This window comes from Pelobates fuscus, chromosome 11 (assembly GCF_036172605.1).
Source record: "Pelobates fuscus isolate aPelFus1 chromosome 11, aPelFus1.pri, whole genome shotgun sequence".
Classification (NCBI taxonomy): domain Eukaryota; kingdom Metazoa; phylum Chordata; class Amphibia; order Anura; family Pelobatidae; genus Pelobates; species Pelobates fuscus.
In genome coordinates, this window is record NC_086327.1 from 3,398,869 (window position 1) to 3,421,072 (window position 22,204).

Consider the following 22,204-nt stretch of genomic DNA (forward strand, 5'->3'; position numbering starts at 1 on the left):
CCCGTGATGTCGTGGAGGAGTGGGGACCGGATATGCATACCCAATGAGTGCTATGCACACATCAAATGTTCCCCATAAGAAAGCATCAAATGAATGCTTTTGTATGGTGGCTTTTGCGTCGAATGACAGGGTTTTATTCGGTCAGTGCAGCGGACGTCCTGTCTGTCAGTGGAACAGCCACTGGAGGTGTGTTTAACCCTGGGAGGTAGACATTGCAATGTTTTGCCTTGAATGGTTAAATTGACAGGACCACAGTACCCAGATCATTGAAGTGAAATGACCTGGTTGACTCAGGTGTTTATTAAATATTTTATTGCTAATGTTTTATATTATATAGCAATGTAATTGTATTGGGACACGCAGCACTTCTGGAAAAAAGAATTGGTTTCCATTAACCGCCTAAGATGGTATCAGGCATCTGACAGATCATTGCACAGAGGATCATTCGGAGTTAGGATTTGTGCATAAAGTTAGACAGATTGCTTTTACAAAACAAACACTGGGCTCTGACTAATCTAGCAGGGAACCCCAACTTGCCAGTGACGCCTTCCCATTCTGCTCTGTTCCTACTGTATCAGATTCTGACACCACCTTCCTCTATAACAGGGGTAGGCAACCTGCAGCACTCCAGATGTTGTGGACTACATCAACCATAATTCTCCTAGAGCCATAATCCTGGCAAAGCATTATGGGGGACGTAGTCCACAACATCTAGAGTGTCGAAGGTTGACTACCCCTGATCTGTAATGTGTACGTGTAGAATTATGGTAGATTTTGATTGACATGTAGGACAATCTGACATGATTGAAAACTTGCGCAGGAAAAAAACAATGGATGTAACAAGTGGACAGTGTGCTAGAAAGAGCTATGACATTGCATGCATAGTCTGGTTCATTGTGTTCATTCATTCATACGGTCGCCAAAGGTAAAGCTTTCAAAACTGACAGCTAAACTCTTCATGACAGAATCCCCTGCTGCCTGTACATTACTGGGGAAAAGTTCATTTTATTCCGTTTTTGTCTCAATCTACTTTTAGTCCTTTTCTGTCCTTTAAATGCAGTGATGAAAAAAACGCAGAGGTCTGTTTCCGTGATTTATTGCAGAAAATACACTCATAGCTTCCATGGAGAGCCGATACCAGCTCTGAATTTATACTTTGTCTCGTCTGCCAGGTCTCTCTCTGTCAGCGGGTCCCCTGATGGAATATAAAATTGGACCCTTGGCATTCTTTGCAATTTCTCTAGATTAAAATATTGACGCTGTTTCGGGTTATAATGGTCTGTCTGTCTTTCTTTTGTTAATTGCCATTCTGACAGCAATTTACCATTTCATGCAGTACGGCACATCCACGTAATACATAACAGGGTGTAGTAACACAGTCTGTTTCAGAGCGTTTATTAGTAATCATCAAATTGGGGACACCTGTAGGAGCTGGGAGCATCCACAGACAAGGTGGGATTTACTGTCATTAACCAATTACTTGCTTCTGGGAAAAGGCCTTTGTTTATAACTCAGAATTGGACATTATTTTTCAGTTTTTGGTAACAAACTAAAAAAATTGGAGGCGTTCAAAATGATTGTCCGATAGAGTACTTTTATCAGGGATAACCATAGAGGATAATAGGAGGACCGAGACTGGCTGAGAAAGTTCAGGCAATAAATTAAAAGGACACTACAGCTTAATGTAGTTGTTCCGCTGTCTATAGCCTGTTCCTGCAGGCTTTTCAATGTAGATGCTGCCACGCATTCGTAACAGCCTCCCAATGCTATCCTATGGGTAAGCATTGCATTGCATTGGCTAAGATCATCAAAACTGATGATCTCAGTCATGGAAGAAGAGCCAGTAGGGAGCAGCCACGGGGAGATCGGTGCAGCATGGGAAGCAGGGACAGTCTCCTAAACCGCCACATCAGCCCTATAGTGTCAGGATCACATGTTTCCGTACGTGTTTCTTTAAGGCAGGATATGTGCAGTGGCATCAGAATACAGGGGAGTTACTGGTGCATGTGTTTATGTATTGTTTGCATGTATTGAATGCTTTATTTCCATTATGAATTTATTTTATATTATAGCGTTTATTTTTATTGCGGATTACCGGGCCCACTTTGTAAAAAAAATAAGTTTCAAAAAACAAACAAAATCCGAAATCTTTTTTCTAATGCAATGCTGTGATCCGGACATCGATGATCTCTTCTCCTGTCTAATGCATGGTGTACATGGCGTTCATCTACCCCACCACTACGCCGAAAGCTTGTGCTTCATAAATAAAACAAATATTGCATTTTAATTCCACGTGACAAGCAGCAATGTGATTGAATATGTTTTCCAGAAATACAACATTTACTTCGGAGTTAAAAAGTAAACCCACAAGTTTGCGTAATATTTAGCAGGTGGGATTTTTGTCTGATTAATGTTTGGTGGTAAATGTGAATCACAGATAAAATATTCACAGTCACTATCGAACAAGTATCTGACTCCCACTTTATTCTATCAATTACCGGTATTAAGCTGGAGACGTTTTGAAGGTGATTAAGACATGGGGTTTAAGACTGTGGGTTTAGCTGTAATTAGTCCAGATTTACTAAAAGAGAAAGGAAGGAAATATATTTTATTTTTTCAGCTGAAATTTTGCCAATAAGGTTTATTCACTGAGCAGGAAATTATGGTGATTTAAAAACCAAAGTACAAATTTCAGGCTAAAATAATCATTACTCTTGATAAAAATGAAAAGTTTTGGTTTGTGTAGTTGCTTTGTGTTAGCCGGTTTGTGTAGTTGCCTTGTGTTAAGCCGGTGTGTGTAGTTGCTTTGTGTTAGCTGGTTTGTGTAGTTGCCTTGTGTTAAGCTGGTTTGTGTAGTTGCCTTGTGTTAGCTGGTTTGTGTAGTTGCTTTGTGTTAGCCGGTTTGTGTAGTTGCTTTGTGTTAGCTGGTTTGTGTAGTTGCCTTGTGTTAAGCCGGTGTGTGTAGTTGCCTTGTGTTAAGCCGGTGTGTGTAGTTGCCTTGTGTTAAGCCGGTGTGTGTAGTTGCCTTGTGTTAAGCTGGTTTGTGTAGTTGCTTTGTGTTAAGCTGGTTTGTGTAGTTGCCTTGTGTTAGCTGGTTTGTGTAGTTGCCTTGTGTTAAGCTGGTTTGTGTAGTTGCCTTGTGTTAAGCCGGTGTGTGTAGTTGCTTTGTGTTAGCTGGTTTGTGTAGTTGCCTTGTGTTAAGCTGGTTTGTGTAGTTGCCTTGTGTTAGCTGGTTTGTGTAGTTGCTTTGTGTTAGCCGGTTTGTGTAGTTGCTTTGTGTTAGCTGGTTTGTGTAGTTGCCTTGTGTTAAGCCGGTGTGTGTAGTTGCCTTGTGTTAAGCCGGTGTGTGTAGTTGCCTTGTGTTAAGCCGGTGTGTGTAGTTGCCTTGTGTTAAGCTGGTTTGTGTAGTTGCTTTGTGTTAAGCTGGTTTGTGTAGTTGCCTTGTGTTAGCTGGTTTGTGTAGTTGCCTTGTGTTAAGCTGGTTTGTGTAGTTGCTTTGTGTTAAGCTGGTTTGTGTAGTTGCCTTGTGTTAGCTGGTTTGTGTAGTTGCTTTGTGTTAGCTGGTTTGTGTAGTTGCCTTGTGTTAGCCGGTGTGTGTAGTTGCCTTGTGTTAAGCTGGTTTGTGTAGTTGCTTTGTGTTAAGCTGGTTTGTGTAGTTGCTTTGTGTTAAGCTGGTTTGTGTAGTTGCTTTGTGTTAGCCGGTTTGTGTAGTTGCTTTGTGTTAGCCGGTTTGTGTAGTTGCTTTGTGTTAGCCGGTCTGTGCAGTTGCTTTGTGTTAGCCGGTTTGTGTAGTTGCCTTGTGTTAGCTGGTTTGTGTAGTTGCTTTGTGTTAGCTGGTTTGTGTAGTTGCTTTGTGTTAGCTGGTTTGTGTAGTTGCCTTGTGTTAGCCGGTGTGTGTAGTTGCCTTGTGTTAAGCTGGTTTGTGTAGTTGCTTTGTGTTAAGCTGGTTTGTGTAGTTGCTTTGTGTTAAGCTGGTTTGTGTAGTTGCTTTGTGTTAGCCGGTTTGTGTAGTTGCTTTGTGTTAGCCGGTTTGTGTAGTTGCTTTGTGTTAGCCGGTCTGTGCAGTTGCTTTGTGTTAGCCGGTTTGTGTAGTTGCCTTGTGTTAGCTGGTTTGTGTAGTTGCTTTGTGTTAGCTGGTTTGTGTAGTTGCTTTGTGTTAGCTGGTTTGTGTAGTTGCCTTGTGTTAGCCGGTGTGTGTAGTTGCCTTGTGTTAAGCTGGTTTGTGTAGTTGCTTTGTGTTAGCTGGTTTGTGTAGTTGCCTTGTGTTAAACTGGTTTGTGTAGTTGCTTTGTGTTAAGCTGGTTTGTGTAGTTGCTTTGTGTTAGCCGGTTTGTGTAGTTGCTTTGTGTTAGCCGGTTTGTGTAGTTGCCTTGTGTTAAGCTGGTTTGTGTAGTTGCTTTGTGTTAAGCTGGTTTGTGTAGTTGCTTTGTGTTAGCCGGTTTGTGTAGTTGCTTTGTGTTAGCCGGTTTGTGTAGTTGCCTTGTGTTAAGCTGGTTTGTGTAGTTGCTTTGTGTTAGCCGGTCTGTGTAGTTGCTTTGTGTTAGCCGGTCTGTGTAGTTGCTTTGTGTTAAGCTGGTTTGTGTAGTTGCTTTGTGTTAGCTGGTTTGTGTAGTTGCCTTGTGTTAGCCGGTTTGTGTAGTCGCCTTGTGTAAGCCGGTTTGTGTAGTCGCCTTGTGTTAGCCGGTTTGTGTAGTTGCCTTGTGTTAAGCCGGTGTGTGTAGTTGCCTTGTGTTAAGCCGGTGTGTGTAGTTGCCTTGTGTTAAGCTGGTTTGTGTAGTTGCTTTGTGTTAGCCGGTTTGTGTAGTCACCTTGTGTTAGCCGGTTTGTGTAGGTGCTTTGTGTTAAGCTGGTTTGTGTAGTTGCTTTGTGTTAGCCGGTTTGTGTAGTCGCCTTGTGTTAGCCGGTGTGTGTAGTTGCCTTGTGTTAAGCTGGTTTGTGTAGTTGCTTTGTGTTAGCCGGTTTGTGTAGTTGCCTTGTGCTAAGCTGGTTTATATGCAATGTGCACTGTGAGTGATGCTTTATCCCAACTCGGCTGCAAACACTCACTCGATAAACGCATTGTGATGTAATTCCAGTAAAATACAAGTTTAGCAGGCTAAGATTGCCACAAGGCATATGTATGTATATGTGTTTGTAGTATCAGTTGGTTAATTACACGTAGCTAAGATACTGTCATCACTGTACTGACCAGGTGCAGGAATGTAAGAACTGGAATTACGCGTCCCTCTCCTTTGTATCAGATGAGCCACGTGGTTAGACCGGATGGATGAGTTTAGACTCTATTCATTAAATAGGTTAAGGGTATGTGTGGGTGTAGTTAATTGTGGGAGGAGCTACAGTGCTATATAAGGAATGTACTCTATGTATTCAGTACTCAGACTTTGCTGTATTTTGGTGACGCTAGTCCCTCTGAGTCCCGATCGGTGATCCAATAAAGAATCTCTTCCTTCCTGAAGAAACCTGTGTCCATCTCTCTGTGCTTGGCTTCCGTCAGTTTCTCCGGTATCATTTGGTGCATTGGCCGGGAAGCTCATCGTTCAACGGTAGCTGAGAGGCAGAGGCGTGAGACGGTCTATCTTTGCCCACGTTCTCTACGGCTGCACCCCTGAACTTCTGCGTGGACCTCCCTTCGTCTCGGCGCCACTGGTCTGTTGTCCAGGAGATCATCGGCCTCTACGTGAGAAGTGCTGGGGTGTCCCCGTCGATGAGTGTGAACTCAGGTTCAGGAACGAGGAGGTAAGATAACTGCTGTTTTAGACGGCAGGACCCGCTAGGGGTATACCGATTGTGCGGTAGGCCCAAAGGGGTTTTTGAATCTGTATCTGCCCCCTCTGTCGGAGGGAAGGAGCGAAGGCGCACCGCTCGATCGAACGCTCTTTAGTCAGACCGTTTGATTTGGTTAGTCAGGCGGGGTCCTGGTGTAAATAGCCCTAGCCGGACACCGGTGTCTTGTCTAGACTAGCGTTCTAGGGTGTATATTACGTTCGCTAGGTCGGAGGGACCGGGAGACTAAGCGGCGCCTGTGTAAATTCGGTTCGCTAGTTCTCATCCTATCTGGGCTAAGTGGGAAGGCGTGTAAATTTGGAACCCACTAGACTTTTGATAGTACGACTAAGAGGCGCCTGTGTAAATTCGGATCTCTAGCTCGTTGTATAGTGCGACTAAGAGGCGCCTGTGTAAATTCGGTTCTCTAGCTCGCTATGTATATGTGGTGATTGGGCAGTGTGGCTAACCAAAACGGGTGTATATAGTTTTAGGTAGTCCATTCAAGGTACTGGCCAATAGTTTAGTTGGGAATTGTAAATGTGTTAATGATTGTTTAGTAAAGTGTATATCTTGTTAGATAGCGCGAGCTCAGCCGTCTAGCGAGAGTGTTAATAGTGTGTTGCTGTATTATAGTGCACGGTACCATAACCCTGTATATTTACTGACACTGTATAATAAGTACTAATCATTGTCGTCCATTGCATGTTTAACACCATAACCACTAATAATTGTATTGTGACCTTAACTTGTGCTTTGACCTATGCTAACCGTACTGTAACCGCTATTTGTAAAAGACGATGTTACTGGGGTGTGTTATAGACGGGTAATTCGTATATAGAGAATTATAGCGTGGGTGACTGTGTAGTTACGCCAAAGGGCATAATATTGATTATATAGTGACTGGTGTAGCAGCTGTGTGTGTATGGGAATTCCCTGAGTGTTTATTGTTATTGTGTACGTTTCACTTGGTAACCATACCACGTGGTGCTGTTGCCAGAGGAAACGGGTGTGACTGTTGAATAGTACGCGTGTATAGTAATCGTTGTCGACGACGTTCCACTGTTAAATATGGGTGCGTCGCAGTCAACGATTCCGGATCCCTTAGGATGTATGGTTAAGAATTTTAAAAAGGGATTCAAAGTTTGTGATTTTGGGGTTAAGATGTCCCCTGTACGTTTGGTCACTTTGTGCACTAGGGAGTGGCCTACTTTGGTTGCGGCATGGCCGCCACGTGGCAGTTTGGATCCAACTCTGGTACAGCGCTTACACGTGGCTGTATCAGGTAGGCCTGAACTTTACGGCCAGTTTCCTTATATTGATTGTTGGAGACAGGCCGTAAATGACTCGCCAAAATGGCTCCGGACATGCCACGAGGAACAGTGTCGCCTCATGGTAGCTAGGACTTGTTCGTCCACTAGGGCTGGTGTTAGGCCCATTTTGGACACGCCCCCTGAGTCCGAGATCCCTTTGCCGCCCCCTTACTTTCCGGTAAGAGGAAGTGACGCAAATACAGGAAGTCCTGTAACCCTTCCCTCATTACCCTCATCCACTTCCGCTTCCTCCTCCAGTACAGGATCCACCCCCCCTCATACTAAATCTCCCCTTCCGGAACCAGAACCCACCCCCATTAGAAACGAATATCCTGATTTGGCGCCACTTCAGACTTCCGGTCAAGCTTCATCTAGCTCGGCCCGAAGTGTTCTATTCACTACCTTTTCCCAAAACCAACCTCCCACATCCCCATACCCTAAATCTCCCCGACCGGAACCCATGACTGACGCTTCCCTACGTAGCCCCATCCAAACCCGACAGTTGACTGGTGCCCAACAATTAAAGCACTATCAGATGCCTCTTCGCTTAAATCCCGGGTCAGCTTATATCGATGCCGCAGGTCAAATGGCACACGCTGACCCTGTCTTCGTATATGTCCCTTTCACCACTACCGACCTTTTAAACTGGAAGACCCATAATTCCTCGTATACTGAGAAACCACAAGCCATGACTGATCTGTTCACCTCAATAGTACAGACACATAATCCGACATGGGCTGATTGCCAGCAGTTATTAATGACTTTATTTAACAATGAGGAAAGGACAAGAATAAATCAAGCAGCCATTAAAGCATTAGAGGATAGAGCCCGTGCTTTGAACCAAGCTAATCCAGCAGCATGGGCCGCAACACATTATCCCAACACTGATCCCGATTGGAACGTAAATGGTGCTGATATGGTTCAACTCAGAGCCTATAGAGACGCTATAATTGCTGGCATGAAAGCCGGAGGAAAGAAAGCCATTAACATGTCGAAGACAGTTGAGGTGATCCAGAAAAGCGATGAAGCGCCCAGTGTCTTTTATGACCGATTATTGGAGGCGTACCGCTTGTACACCCCCTTTAATCCGGAAGACGCAGACAATTCCCGAATGGTTAACTCCGCCTTTGTCAGCCAAGCTTACGGAGATATTAAGCGCAAGCTACAAAAGTTAGAAGGGTTTGCAGGTATGTCAATCTCCCAACTAATGGAGGTAGCTAATAAGGTCTATATGAATAGGGAAACAGAAAGCAAGAAAGAGGAGGAGCGCAAGATGCGTAAAAAGGCTGATATGCTAGCGGTAGCGATCGCAGGCGTAGATAAACGGGGCCCAGATAGAGGCAATAATAGATGGAGTAGGGAGCCTTTGAGTAGGGATCAGTGTGCGTATTGCAAGGAAGAAGGGCATTGGAGGAACGAATGTCCGCAAAGAGAGCAGTACGAGAGAGACCAACCCAGGGCAGGCTACGGAAACTTTAGAGGCAGAGCGAGAGGTAGAGGAGGTCCCGGAGGGAGTAATGGTTATAGAGGGAGTAATGGGAACAGAGGAAGTGTTAGGGAAGACAGGTATATTCCAGCAGCGCAAAGGTCTCGCGATAGAGAAGGTAGGGACTTTGTAGGATTGGCTGACACGGTCATGGAGGACTATTGATACCGACCGGGCTCCATCCCCCTTGGTCGAGCGGAGCCTATGGTCGATGTATCAATAGGGGGGAAAAGGAGTGCGTTCATGATCGACACTGGTGCTGAACATTCAGTGGTGACTAATCTAGTTGCTCCTCCATCTGGAAGGACTATTACTGTGATAGGAGCAACTGGAAGAAGTGCTGAAAGACCGGTTCTTAAAAGTCGACTCTGTACATTGGGAGGCCACGTAGTAAAACACCAATTCCTTTATATGCCTGAATGTCCAGTCCAATTGCTGGGACGTGATATGCTATCCAAATTACAAGCGCAGATTACGTTCCTACCAGATGGAACAACATCTTTAAAGTTTAATGGACCTTCAGGTATTATGACTTTATCCGTACCAAAGGAAGAAGAGTGGCGACTTTATACAGTGTTGACTAGCCAAAACCCTAGGAGTGATGAGACATTGTTTAACATACCAGGAGTTTGGGCAGAGAACAACCCACCAGGACTGGCCCGCAATATTCCACCAATAAAAATTGAACTGAAACATGGGGTTTATCCAGTGAGCCTAAGACAATATCACATTCCGCAGAAGGCTAAGAAGAACATCCAATCCTATCTGGATAAGTTCATACGGTATGGTATCCTAAAATTCTGTACTTCCCCCTGGAACACCCCATTGCTGCCTGTTCAAAAGCCCGGCACAGATGAGTATCGACCTGTGCAGGACTTAAGAGCAGTCAATGATGCGGTTGTTAGCATACATCCAGTTGTACCCAATCCATATAACCTGCTTGCTTTAATTCCGGGCGGGGCTACTTACTTCACAGTTTTAGACCTCAAAGATGCCTTCTTTTGCCTCCGAATTGCCGCAGAAAGTCAATGTATTTTCGCTTTCCAATGGGAGAACGCTGTAACGGGCTCAAAACGCCAAATGACTTGGACAAGACTGCCCCAAGGGTTTAAAAATTCACCTACCCTATTTGGTTCAGCCCTAAGTCAAGATCTATTGGATTTCGAGTCCATCCCAGGAGAGTGTGTATTGTTACAATATGTAGATGACTTGTTGATAGCAGCAGTTACAAAAGAAATCTGTCAGCAAGCAACGCACGATCTACTACACATTCTCTGGAAGGCAGGATACAAGGTGTCTAGAAAGAAGGCTCAGTTGTGTTTGCCAACTGTCAAGTATCTAGGATTCCATATCTCTGAAGGTCAAAGAATTATGGGGCCAGAGAGAAAAGAGGCTGTCTGCCAAATACCAATACCCAAGAATAGAAGACAAGTGCGAGAATTCTTGGGGGCAGCAGGCTTCTGTAGGATATGGATTCCCAGCTATGCGATACTGGCAAAACCTCTGTACGCAGCTATCAAAGGTACAGAGCACGACCCCTTCCTATGGACCCAAGAACAGCAAACGGCATTTGAAGATGTGAAGAAGGCTTTGATGAGTGCCCCAGCATTAGGTCTACCTGATCACACACGACCATTCTACCTGTATGTACACGAGCAAAGAAGAATGGCTGTGGGAGTATTGACACAGTACTTGGGATCATGGCAAAGACCTGTTGCCTACATGTCTAAACAATTGGATGCAGTGGCCAGCGGACTTCCACCTTGTCTAAGAGCCGTAGCTGCAGCCGCCCTGCTAGTAGCTGAAGCCGATAAACTCACTCTGGGTCAAGAACTTTATGTACGAGTCCCACATGCAGTACAGACGTTGTTGGATTACAAAGGAAATCATTGGTTTAGTAATAGCCGTATGACCAAGTATCAAGCAATGTTGTGTGAAAACCCAAGAGTGCATTTAGAGACTGTAAACACCTTAAATCCAGCTACCCTTTTGCCACAACCTACTGAAAGTCAACATGATTGTTTGGAAGTAATGGATGAAGTATTCTCAAGTAGACCAGATCTTCGTGATTTTCCCATCCAGAACCCCGATGTTCAATATTACACCGACGGCAGTAGTTATGTGAAAGAAGGGATCCGCTATGCAGGATATGCAGTGACAACAATAGACAAGGTGATAGAAGCTCGGCCACTGGCGAAAGGAACATCAGCACAAAAGGCAGAATTAATAGCACTAACACGAGCGTTACAATTGGCTGAAGGTTTAAGAGTAAATATCTATACGGACTCTAAGTATGCGTTTTTAACCACTCATGCCCACGGAGCTTTGTATAAAGAAAGAGGACTACTGAATTCAGAAGGCAAAGAAATCAAGTACGCAGCTGAAATCCTACAACTATTGGAAGCAGTGTGGGAGCCGAAAGAAGTCGGTATCATACATTGTCGAGCGCATCTGAGAGGAGATGGTGATGTAACCAAGGGAAATCGGATGGCAGATAGTGCAGCTAAGCGTGCTGCTGAATCAGGAAGACAGGAGTATGTAGGGCATATAGCTGCTCTTATACCAACTCCACTGTCCCAATGGACTCCAGTTTATACAGCTCAAGAAGAGGAGTGGTTAAAGACTGAACCGGGAAAGTATCTGGAGAACAAGTGGTATCAGCTAGAAGATGGAAGAATAGTTATACCAGCATCGCTAGCGGTAGAAATTGTCCAAAATTATCACAACGGGACACATTCTGGGAGAGACAGTACTGAAGAATCTCTTAGAAAACATTTCTACATACCAAGATTGTCCAACTTGACTCAGGCCATTGTACGCAGATGTGTAACGTGTGCTAAGAATAATGCAAGACAAGGACCAGTAAAGCCACCAGGAGTTCAGTTTATGGGGGGACTCCCCATGTCCGATCTACAAATAGACTTTACAGTGATGCCTAAATCGGGTGGACATCGTTACCTGCTGGTAATTGTGTGCACCTATTCAGGCTGGGTAGAAGCATGTCCTACTCGTACAGAGAAAGCAGGAGAAGTTGTGAGATTCCTGCTACGAGAAATAATACCCCGATATGGACTACCCTGTTCTATAGGATCGGACAATGGTCCAGCTTTTGTTCACCAGTGCCTACAACAACTGACTCATATGCTTGGTATAAAGTGGAGGCTTCATACTGCATATAGACCCCAGAGTTCTGGTAAGGTAGAGAGAATGAATAGAACTATAAAGAACCAGTTGGCTAAAATGTGTCAGGAAACCCAACTTAAGTGGAACGTTCTCTTACCTATAGCCTTATTGCGAATCCGCAGTACCCCTACCAGAAGGATGGGCCTCTCTCCTTTTGAAATCATGTATGGGCGACCACCTCCCGTACTTGGTAACTTAAGGGGGGACTTGAGTCAGTTGGGAGAAGGAATTACCCGGCAGCAGGTTGTAGAGTTGGGTAAGACTATGGAGGAGGTACAGAAATGGGTACAAGATAGATTACCTGTGAATATTTATCCCCCTGTTCATAGTTATCATCCAGGAGATCAAGTGTGGATTAAAGAGTGGAATAATGTACCGTTAGGGCCCAAGTGGAGAGGTCCTTATGTTGTTCTTTTGTCTACCCCTACAGCAATAAAAGTAGCAGAAGTGACTCCGTGGATACATCACTCCAGGGTTAAACCAGCAGCAGTCGATTCTTGGCAAGTTACAGCAGATCCAGAGAATCCCTGCAAGATCCGGTTAAAACGCACTACTCAGTCGGAGTAACGAGGAATTATTGTGGATTACAAATTTTATTGTTACAGGTGTGAGTGAGAAGGCCATAATAAAGCCTGTCCGCTTACCATCACATAGTGTATAAGCCAGGAAAGTCTCGAAGGGACACCTGTGAAGATGAGCAGAACTCCATTCCCTGCAGCCCCTCACATCCTGGAAGCTGAGGCGCCATCGCACGGACGAAGACTGAGGATGACGGCGAAAGATGTGCTTTTGATAGTGTTTATTTATATGTGTTTTTATATTCAGGAAGGTAGAGGTACCGACACTCCTAGCTGTGAGGTATGCATTAAGACTACGAGAACAGGTAACCATATTTCCCAAACCCTAATTTGGCATTCACAATACGAGTGTAAAGGAGATGTATCGAGATGTAGATACTTAAATATAGATTATAGTGTGTGCCATTTAGGAGTAGGAGAACCTAAGTGCTTCAGTCCGGAGTATCAACCTCGTACAATTTGGTTGACTCTCAGGAATGGAGATCCTCAGGGGACCCTAATTAATAAAACGGTGTTAGAATCCGTACATTCTTCGGGTGTTCTGCTATTTGATGCGTGTAAAGCGATATCGAGTGGTAGAAAGCCGTGGAATGTATGTGGGGATCTTAGATGGGAGAGGACGTATGGGTCTAACGATAAATATATTTGTCCCAGTAGCAAAAATAAATATGTAAGTCCTAGATGCCCAAATAGAGATTATAACTTTTGCCCATATTGGTCTTGTGTGGGGTGGGCAACTTGGGGACAGACAGTAGACAAAGACATGATAGTGACTAAGTTGCCGACTAGCCCTTATTGTAAGTCTATGGAATGCAACCCAGTCCATATACTCATTAATAACCCCGACAAGTTCTTAGATAAGTATGGAAATTTATTTGGGTTTCAAATATACGGGACGGGTTTAGATCCTGGGACATTATTGTTTATAGGAATAGAGACTGATACGGTATCCTCCCAGACTCATCAAGTATACCATTCCTTTTACGAAGAGATGAGTATAGATAATAAGATCCCCCATAATGCTAAAAACCTGTTCATTGATCTAGCTGAAAGTATTGCCGGTAGTCTTAATGTTACCAACTGCTATGTGTGTGGAGGTACTAACATGGGAGACCAATGGCCTTGGGAAGCAAAGGAGGTAATGTCCGGTTCTGAGGCAGTTGACCAATTAATATCTACACAAGCCGATTATCATATGAGTGTTAGAGGTAAATCTGAGTGGAGATTAAAGACCTCCATCATAGGTTATGTTTGCATAGCAAGGAAAGGAATAATGTATAATACTTCTGTAGGAGAATTAACTTGTCTAGGGCAAAAAGCTTATGATGATGATACAAAGAATACAACTTGGTGGTCGGCTTCAAATGTCTCAGAACCATCTAACCCGTTTGCTAGATATGCCAATTTAAAGGATGTGTGGTTTGATCTATCCATCACATCTATTTGGAGAGCCCCAGCAAATTTGTACTGGATCTGTGGTAAGAAAGCCTATTCGGAGCTGCCACAGGACTGGGAAGGGGCATGTGTGTTGGGTATGCTCAAACCATCCTTCTTCTTGTTACCGATTGAAACAGGTGAGACTTTAGGTGTTAAAGTGTATGATGTGAATCATAGGAAGAAAAGGGGACCCATAGAGATAGGCGCCTGGGAAGATGATGAATGGCCTCCCCAGCGTATCATAGATTATTATGGGCCAGCCACGTGGGCTGAGGATGGTACCTTTGGTTATAGAACCCCTATTTATATGCTCAACCGTATTATAAGATTACAGGCGGTGGTTGAGATTATCACAAATGAGACATCACAAGCGCTCAATCTTCTAGCGAAGCATAACACCAGGATGAGGACAGCAGTCTACCAAAACAGATTAGCCTTGGATTACCTTTTGGCAGTAGAGGGAGGTGTATGTGGGAAGTTTAACCTAAGTAATTGCTGTCTTCAAATAGATGACGAAGGGCAAGCAATAGCTGAGCTTACTAGCCATATGGTTAAACTAGCGCATGTGCCTACTCAGGTATGGAAAGGGTACAATCCAAGTAGTTGGTTTGGTAGCTGGTATGAGTGGTTTGGAGGGCTTAAGGCAGTGGTAGGTGGAGTCCTACTGATTTTACTGTTGTGTCTACTCCTACCGTGTCTTATACCCTTAGTAGTTAGGTCTGTGCAAAGCCTGATAGGAAGTATAGCAGAGAGGAAGGCTGCTGCACAGATAATGGCGATATATAAGTATAAGGCTCTAGATCAGGGAGAACCAATGCAAGAAGATGAATGTTGAAGATTCACATCATAAGATAAGTCTGGTCTGGTTCATGGTAACCTGAGGTATATGCAAACCAAGGTTAAGTGATGCCTCAAGTAATTGTGAAATATCAGAGGCATCAAAGGGGGGAATGTGATGTAATTCCAGTAAAATACAAGTTTAGCAGGCTAAGATTGCCACAAGGCATATGTATGTATATGTGTTTGTAGTATCAGTTGGTTAATTACACGTAGCTAAGATACTGTCATCACTGTACTGACCAGGTGCAGGAATGTAAGAACTGGAATTACGCGTCCCTCTCCTTTGTATCAGATGAGCCACGTGGTTAGACCGGATGGATGAGTTTAGACTCTATTCATTAAATAGGTTAAGGGTATGTGTGGGTGTAGTTAATTGTGGGAGGAGCTACAGTGCTATATAAGGAATGTACTCTATGTATTCAGTACTCAGACTTTGCTGTATTTTGGTGACGCTAGTCCCTCTGAGTCCCGATCGGTGATCCAATAAAGAATCTCTTCCTTCCTGAAGAAACCTGTGTCCATCTCTCTGTGCTTGGCTTCCGTCAGTTTCTCCGGTATCAGCATGCTTTCATGGCATATGTCAATGGGCTCTGGATTAGGATTATTACTGTGTGTGTGGCACAGTTTGTTACTAATATACAATATATGACTAGAATGGAGTTCTCCTACGCCCAGTCTTTATGGCTACATGCTAACAGCTAGGAAAGTGACTAGAGGGATGTGGGCTCACGGAGTACACTACATCGATGCATTCACTGTATAGAACACATGTTTTTATTACAGTATACTTTCTATGTGGGCAATTTGCCAGTCTTTATATTGACGTTTTTAGGAAGCCACATCCCCAGAAATGCTATCAGGCTCCTTACTGAGTATTGTATTTGGTTATTTGTTGTCACATCTCTTTCAGACAAACATGGTATATGTGCATGTACGTTCCTGTGCGCAATATTGCATTGTGAGAGGCACCATATAATACATACAACTTTTGGCCACCGATATCTCTATAAATGATGTACAAATTAATTAAAATAGTGTCAGAACATATAGTCACTTTAAACTGACACTATACACAAGATTACAAACATGCACTAATGCTCACACTATACACACAAAAATATACAGATGCAATGACAGATGTTTTATTATCAGACACTCACACAGCAATCTACACATTCATACACACACACACACACACACAAATTCACACAGTAATCTACACATTCATTCACATAGTAATCTACACATTCACTCGCACAGACACTCACACAGCAATCTGCACATTCATTCACACAGTAATCTACACATTCATTCACACACACACACACACAAATTCACACAGTAATCTACACATTCATTCACATAGTAATCTACACATTCACTCGCACAGACACTCACACAGCAATCTACACATTCACTAACAGAGTAATCTGCACATTCATTCACACAGACACTCACACATTAATCTACACATTCACTCACATAGTAATCTACACATTCACTCACACATTCACTCACACAGTAATCTGCACATTCATTCACAGACACTCACACAGTAATCTACACATTCACTCACACAGTAATCTGCACATTCATTCACACAGACACTGCACACACTAGGCCGGGTGTCGGTGGGTATGTTATTTCATGGTATATTTAATATGAATTACATTGTACATCATTAGTCAGGTTTATAAGGATGTATTCCTCTGTGTTTGTGAATTCTTTGGAAAATGTAATTTGCAAATGTCTAAAGTATCTCTGCATCAAGGAAGCCCCCAGCCATGTATTATAGATCTACTCTACATGCAGTGTATCCTTGGAAATGTTACTCACATTCCCCGCTGTGCTCATATTATTGTTACTGTGACGAAGTGCCCTTCGCCACTTGGTCCAGGAAAGGCCTGCTTTCCAGCCTCCTGCCCTGTGATTATGGCCCTGGGGTGTATGGCCCTTTAAATGAAACTGGCTGCTTTGTCCCTCCTCAACCTCTCATCAGCCCGTGCTAAACTTTAACCCTATGGCGATTTTATTCTGTTCATGGGATCTGAGCACTGTTCGTATATATTGAGCGCTCAGATCCAAGCTATCTGGGGATAGGTCGAATGTGGGGGCTCTGTTCAGTGTAATGGGAATGATGTATTTTTGTGTATTTTTGCTGCTGTTGTGAATGGAGATATTTTCTGTATCTGGAGATAATTGGCTTACCACACCCAGTTATGCCAATTATCTCCAGGATAGAGGAGAAGATAGACCGGCTGCACAGCCTAACTCTGTGGAACTGATTTGGGGCAGAAAAAACATTCTTGCAGTCGGTCAAAAAGGACTTCCATCTAACTTTTGAACCACTGGACCAATTTGTATGATTTTGACATATGTTTGTATACTGCGTATGCTGGTTCAGAATATGTGTGTGATGTGTACTTTTAAAGTTATGAATATTGTGTAAAACTGTGTATTTTCCTGCCTTGATAATTACATTAACCCATTGCGTCCAGTAATTATATCACAGGCAGAGGGGAGGATTTTGTGGGAATGAATGGGAGTGTTTAACTGTATTATACGTGTTTGATTGGCTGTTCTACAAAACCATGTGGGTGGCAACATTGTGTAAAAATGTGTATATAAGAACCAATAAAGCCACAGCTCTGTCTGTTCCTGCTTACACTCCCAAACTGTGTGTCGTCCAGTTATTGGAGGGAAGAAGATTTGCTCCTGTGTCTGCGGTTCCAGCTGGCAGGAGATTCAACGGGGAAAGTCCTCGTAAGGACTAGAGCTAATTCCCTATGAGGTTCCAGAGTTCCCAGGACTGAGTGTCGTCCAGTGTCTGGAGGTGTCTGCTGGAGCCCTCAGGAAGCGCTAGGAGCATCTTTCAACAGAGGTACCCAGTCGGGTGCCAGGCGATCCGTTACAGTTATTATTTAGAAAGTGCCAACAAATCCCGCTGCACTATAGAGGGCCACAGAGAGAGAGAGAGATCCAATGGGGCTCCATTTAGTCCTCACATAGGGATGGTGAATCGGGCCAAGCAGATTCATAGTTCCGGGGCCCCTGTCCAACCCCTGGGCTCTGGGCGGACACCCACGCTATGGGTAATCTTGCCAAATTGAGCCTTTAACCCTTTTTGTTACCATGTCCTTGCTTACCGATTGGCGATGAAAGAGTGAATGTAATTCTAAAAATCATAATAATTACTTCCCTTCCTAAGTTGTCAGGGGAATCTGACGGAAGTATAGTCTGAAACACAGAGCTGATTTCTGACATTGATCAGGGACATGACACAGTGCTGGGCAGTGTGTGAGTGTGTGTGTGTGTGTTAGTATGTGTGTGTGTGTGTGTGTGTGTGTGTTAGTGTGTGTGTGTGTGTGTTAGTGTGTGTGAGTGTTAGTGTGTGTGTGTTAGTGTGTGTGTGTGTTAGTGTGTGTGAGTGTGTGTGTGTGTTAGTGTATGTGAGTGTTGGTGTGTGTGTGTGTGTGTGTGTTAGTGTGTGTGTGTGTGTGTGTGTTAGTGTGTGTGAGTGTTAGTGTGTGTGTGTGTGTGTGTGAGTGTGTGTGTGTGTGTGTGTTAGTGTGTGTGTGTTAGTGTGTGTGTATTTTACAAAAGTAGACAGAACGTGTAAAACATACAGAGTCACACAATGCTTTTTTTTTTTTAAACTCAATGACATTCAGTGAGTATCTCTCTTTTGGGCAGGAAACTACCATTAGTTGCCATTGAACTACAACTCCCATAATTCTTAGCTGTAGCGGTAGCAGGTATTTTAGCATGCATTTCAGCAATCGTGTTCTACAGGTTACAAGTGGCTGTCAGTGGTAATAATTGTAAATCGTGGCTGTGATGCTAAAGGATCAGCTGGCATTAATTAACTTTAATTAACTTTACATTGGTGGCATTAAACTCCCCGATGTGCCCTGTCCCAACAGAATGTAGAATTCATGGGTGAAGAGTTTGATAAAATGTCTCCAGTCAGTGAATGGGCTGTACCTATTGTCTATGAAAATGTTGCTCTCTCTCTTCCAGCTGGGAAGATACAAATTAGGGTGGAGTCAGAGGTAGGTGCACACCACTGACCTTCACATCACTGATGGCAGACAGGCATCCAAGGAGCGATGCCCAGGTGCTGAGTATGGCTGATGCAGAGTCACATGGGCAGAAATGCCCAGAAATGATGGCACACATTGACAGACGGGCTGGCAGAGAGCTTACTGTTTCAGGGTTAAATGTGAGATGAAGGAGATAATGGCTGATAGGAGGTCCATCACTTCCTAATAACCCAGGGAGGGAAGATATCCAGTAGCCAGGCCAGGCCAGGCGTGTTTCCTTGAATGCAGGTGGGCTAAATTAACAGACAGACAAGGAATGTCCCACCTGTGTTCAGGTTACACTATTCCATAAACGAGCGCTGCTGGGGGTATTCAGGACTGACACTGACAAAGCACAAAAACAAAATGCTTTAAACTTGCCGTTTATTTGTAAATACATAAACACCATGCGACAGGCTCTGGGGTAAATGTGTCCCAATTTCCTTCCAGTTCATACATCTTTCTCCCAGGCCTTACACGTTCTCTCTGTCTCCGTATTCCTCTCTCTCACCCCCCCACCAAGCTATCGTAGTGTTCACATCGCTCCCCATATGATAGATGTGTAGAGATCTCCGAAAACAGGTGCAACAACTTAAGGCCGCGTTGAAATTCATCCTGCGTGCTCAGCGTGTTCTGCTAATAACATAACATCCTGTTCATTTCACCATTAGTTAGTTCGCATTAGGTGTCTGTTTTATTACTCTGCAATACAGCGCAGTGTTTAGACTGGGTGTATTCGCTAAATGGTGTACTGCTAGTCTACTTCAGCTGCAGTCTGCTAAAAAAGCAAACGTGCCCTAAAGAAATCTTGTCTGCAACTGGAGCAGCCAAAGAGATGTTGTTTTGCTGCTAAATGGAAAATTGTGAACAATTGGAAAATAAATTATACATTTTAGGAGAAAGTAGCTTAAAAGTTAGGTCCAAAATGTGCATTTCCACATTATTCCACGTGCGGTACATACCTCAATGTATGGAAGCAGAACTAAGTGGATGGGGGTCATTACTCTGCAAACAGAATTCTCACTCCTACCTCTTCTCTGGAGAATTCCCACAAAACACCTACAATCTGCGGATATCACCCCAAACAGCATCCGCAATCTGGATATAAACAGGCAGAGAGCCGCTCCACTCAGCAATTTACACGTTTTCATAAATCTGACACCGTTTGCAAGAAGTGAAAACAGGGCTTTTCCATCTCCAGCAATTAGAGGCCAGGATCTCATTCATTAGCGATAGATAAAAAATAACGCCAGGAACGGATGGTCAACGGATAGAGAGAATTAACTAGCAATAAAGAAAGTGAGAGCAGAGTTACATATAGTTACATAGCTGAAAAGAGACTTGTGTCCATCAAGTTCAGCCTTCCTCACATTTGTTTTTGCTGTTGATCCAAAAGAAGGCAAAAACCCCAGTCTGAAGTGCTTCTTTGGAGATAGAAAAAGGCCAATTATAGAACTTACCATGAGGTGAACACATGGAGACATTGTATCTATGAGCCAGTGGTTGAAAGGATGACCTGAAAGTGTGGTTGTGACTCAGGGTATGACACCGGTGTTGTAGGAAAGTACAAGCACAGTCAGAAATAGGAGTCAGGTAGCTGGCTGAGGTCAGAAGCTAGAGAGACAGCAGGTAAACGGATGATCAGAGAGATGTCATGGTCAGGAGACAACAATGAAGGACAAGGGAAATCCAAGATTTCTAGAATATAAAAAAAGAAAGATTTCACCTAGAGCAAAGGAGTGAAATTGCAGTGAGAGCTAGAAAGATAGAGTATTCTACTGGATCCAATTTAGTAGATTTCTGTAAAAAGGTCTGGATATTTTTTTTTAACAAAACAGGAGGATACAATCATGTTATTAATCCAATGAGAAATCTGAATGTCACTTTTAGTGAAGGTTACCACAATTTGATTTACTAGTTTGGGTGTTCAACTTCTTCTAGGTCAGCAGCAGAAGAGAGATGTGTAAAATGCTGAATGTGATAGACTGGAGTCTTTTATTTCATCTCGTATTACTCACTAACTTTGTAAAATGAATCCTGCCTGTGCACTACTTAGCTCTAATGTGCATTCTGTCATGACGGCACAGTTAATTAACCCGGGGTTTATTATTTCAGCCAAAATAGATGACTTGGAAAAAAAATCACAAACTCAGTTATACTACAGTCACAGATAAGCCATTTTAGCCCATATTACACAATTCTATTTAAAAAAAATATTTGTTAATTTGTTTAGTAAATAAATAGTTTTGAATCATTAGAACAGCGCTCCATAAATACAAATGATGATAAATATTATTTGAAAACAGCAGCTATGCCAATGTATTCATTGATCAGATAATCTCTATGAGACGATCTTGTGAAAATATCAGAGTTTTTCATTTACATTTAAACCTTGTGATGAAAACTTTGCTATTCCTGAAGAATGACAATGTTTTACATGGCTGTGTTAAACGAGGGGACCTGGGACCCCGACCACGTCATTGAGATACGTCACATAGATACAGCACTGAGATACACCATGATTGAGATGCAGTGGTCTGGGTGCGTTTATTAGACCTACAATGTGCACAAAGCTTCCTGGATAGAATGATGGCATGTGTGTGCGTGTGTACATGCCGTGTATGTAGCATTCAATATCCGCTGGCCGGGCTAATGCGATTTCTGCTGAGTGCATTATTTGTGTCCCTGGCTTGGGCCGCTGGGATCATGGAAGAAGAGGGAGTTGCTGGTTTTTGAAGCCTAATACTCCACAGAAAGACAGTAACAGATGGAGGGATGCAGACAAGGAGGGAGCAGAGACTTGGAGAAAAATGCAAACCCAGCAATTCTTCCACATCATTTCTGAAAATCTGCGCGTGAGTGGTCCAATCATTATTTAGAAAGTAGAATAGATGCCATAACTTTAACCCTTTTAGTGCTACAGTGCTGACCAACAGAAAGGGTTAACGTTAAGATGGCGTGCACAGCAGAATGAGCAACCTTTTTACCCAAACACTGCAGGCATAAAAAATGACACTTCACCGGTGTGATAAGTGCTTTCCATTCTCCGCGGATTGAAGCAACGGGTTTAATTTTCTTATATTGTTCTGCGCTCAGTAATTTACCTGCTATAAAAACGTGCATTACCCTATTATAGAACAAAAGCACTTAGTATTGATATCACTGAATAAAGCAGATTATCGACTGTGTGAAACCATTCCAATCTAACGGGATATTAATAACGAACATTCCTAGGCTGCAGAGTGTACGATTTAATTAGTCTTAAATAACAAGGTTTATTTTACATTCATTCAGAGAATGGCTCGGATAAAGGCCCCAAATAGGTTATCTGCCTTTTGACACTGCTCGTGGGTAGTTATGTCAGCATAACCCACCACTCGCTAAGTAAGAGTTTGTAATCTTTGTTTTCCAAAAAATTGGTCAAGATGCTATTCAATTAGAGGTTCCTGCCTCTCTCTGTCCTATATTGCACAGAACCATCAGTTTCCAGTGAACATACCTGTGGCGAAACCAACCTTGCCA

The 22,204-nt window shown here is 43.3% G+C and overlaps 1 protein-coding gene across 1 annotated transcript in view; it reads left to right on the forward strand.

Moving 5' to 3' along the window:
* The window catches only part of SCN1B (sodium voltage-gated channel beta subunit 1), a 59,928-nt gene that overhangs the window by 8,269 nt on the left and 29,455 nt on the right, over positions 1-22,204 (forward strand). The gene's annotated exons all lie outside the window — the stretch shown is intronic.